Below are 2552 nucleotides of genomic sequence, written 5' to 3' on the forward strand. Positions count from 1 at the left end.
TAAAATATCCTTCTGTTTACTGAATATGCTGGATTTTTTAAAAAGGACATCTATCTATCCATGCATCTGCCTACCCACAGACATCCCACTTTGTTTCAAAAAGAATTTAAGTGGACTCTTAAAGGAAATATGGTATTTTTAATCTGAATATATAAAAATACAAGTTGAGTTTAAGTCAAATATCTTATTTGTGGCAAATTACTACTTGCTTCACACTTTCAAGCAAAATATGAAACAAGATATTTAATTATTCAAAACATGAAAGTAACATCCTTATAAAGAATGATTTTTTTATAGTTTAATGAATTTTAACAGCAAACTTACAGGATCAGCACAAAAGAGAGATAACATTAAAACCATGCATGTATGAAGGGTAGCTCAGTTAGGAAAGTGCAGCAAATGAATGGAATCTCCTGGATGATAAAAATGCTACAAACACCATTATTTAGTTGCCATCAAAAAGAAATTTACTTGTTTTGAAAAAAGCCAAATGCTGGCATTGTCCAGAAAAATTTAACATGTTTATTTATATTGTTATAAAGTTGAACTGCTGAAACTTGTTCACTGAAATATCTTGTCTTGCATTAATGCTTTATGTCCCTGCATGTATATTTAAAAAATTCACACAGAAATGAAACTGAAAAACTGCCAATACCTGATTTCTGTTTCCTATTTTCCACTTGCCATCATATTCTGAGATACCTCTCAAATCCCATGGGGAAAAAAATCTAACGTTCAAAACTACTAATAACAGAAGAGAATTATTTTTTAAAGAATGAAATGTTTCCCCTCATACTGGATTCTTAAGCATGTTCTCCACGTGTGCGGCGTGCTAGCTGGACATCTTTCGGCATAATTGTTACACGTTTGGCATGGACAGCACACAGGTTGGTGTCTTCAAAAAGGCCAACCAGATAGGCTTCCCTTGCCCCCTGCAAAGCACCGGTAGGTGCACTCTGGAAGTGCAGATCTGTTTTGAAGTCCTGAGCAATTTCTCATACCAGACACTGGAAATGAAGTTTATGGATCAGAAGTTCAGTGGACTTTTGATGACATTTAATTTCACGAAGTGCCTCAGGATCAGGCCTGTGATGATGGTTTCTTCACCCTAGCAGGAGAGAGTGCCTTCTTTTGAGCGACTTTGGTAGCCAGCTGCTTCCTCGGTGCTTTACCACCAGTTGATTTGTGGGCAGTCTGCTTTATATAAGCCATGGCCTAGAGACCGCTTTACTTACCCACCTTCTCCTGCGGCTGGAGCTCAGTGAGCTGGAGGAGGCGCTGGTGTTAGAGAGCGAAGGTGGCCGTGAACACTGCAAGATATTTACTTTTTGATTCAAAAAGGGAGTGAATAGGATCAAAATGTTAATATAGCACTTTTGTTATATAAATGGTAGGACAGTGGTGGAGAAGGGTTTTCAGGAACTACAAAGGACATGTGGACAAAACCAAGGGGGAGGGTGGGAGGAAGGGAGGGAGGTGGGTTTGGCTGGGGTCAGGGGGAGTGATGGGGAGAAAATGCAGACAACTGTAGTTGAACAACAATAAAGTAATTTTAAAAAATGGTAGATTCCAATGTTGGCCTTTTATTTAAAGGGATTAGAAATTAGGAATTTTAAAAGGTTTGAGAGCAGTAAATCAGAATAAAGTGATTTAGGAGGGAAAATGATAAAATAATGTTTATTGCAAAGGCTAAGGACAATTGCAAAAGGAAAACTTTAGTTCTCAGAAAGTTAAAAAACAAAATCAGCACAGAACAGCAGGAGCAGCAAAAAAAATGAACATGTTAGACAATTGTACCTGGCATATGGCAATATAATAATGTTTAATGTCTTGACATAGAAGTAAACAAATTCAGTTGACCCTTGAACATTGGCAGGGGATGGAGATGGTGGGTAGGGGTGTGCAGTCAAAAATCCCTGAGCAGTCAAAAATCCATGTATAACTTTTGACTCCCTTAAAACCTAACTCCCAATAGTCTACTGTAGACAGGAAGCCTTACAGATAGCAGTTAACACATTATTTTATATGTTATATGTATTATATGTTGTATTCTTACAGAAAGTAAACTAAAGAAAGAAAATGTTAAAAAATCATGAGAAAAATTATGTTTGCAATATTTATTTTAAAAATCCACATATAAGTGGACTGATGCTGTTCAACCTGTTATTCAAGGGTCAATGATATATCTATTTTTGAAGAAAATATTAAACGAAGGTACAGAGTACTACAACTTGAACTCAATAGCTGTTTTTCCTTTCTAATCATACCAACATTGCTAAAAAATTTCATTAAAGGAGTAAATGTAGATTTTGACAGGAAATGGCTGCTGTCCTGGGAATTATTGGTTTGACCAAAAAGTCCATTTACTTTTTCCATAAAATAAAAGATGCATTTTTCATTTTTACTGATAATTTTACCGATTTGGATATTTTGAGTATGTTCACTATCTTCCTGGCTTCTATGGGTAGAGGCCAGGGGTGCTGTTAAACATTTTCCAATGTGTAAGATAGCAAAGAATTATTTGGCCAAAATGTCAATAGTGCCAAGAAACT

General features: G+C 36.0%; 1 pseudogene; it reads right to left on the bottom strand.

Annotated features, from left to right (window-relative positions):
* Nucleotides 1–449: 449 nt before the first annotated feature.
* Nucleotides 450–1236, bottom strand: LOC123833071 (annotated as a pseudogene).
* Nucleotides 1237–2552: the final 1316 nt, after the last annotated feature.

Source organism: Phyllostomus hastatus, unplaced genomic scaffold (genome assembly GCF_019186645.2).
Source record: "Phyllostomus hastatus isolate PE091 unplaced genomic scaffold, TTU_PhHast_1.1 phas_scaffold_21, whole genome shotgun sequence".
Taxonomy (NCBI): domain Eukaryota; kingdom Metazoa; phylum Chordata; class Mammalia; order Chiroptera; family Phyllostomidae; genus Phyllostomus; species Phyllostomus hastatus.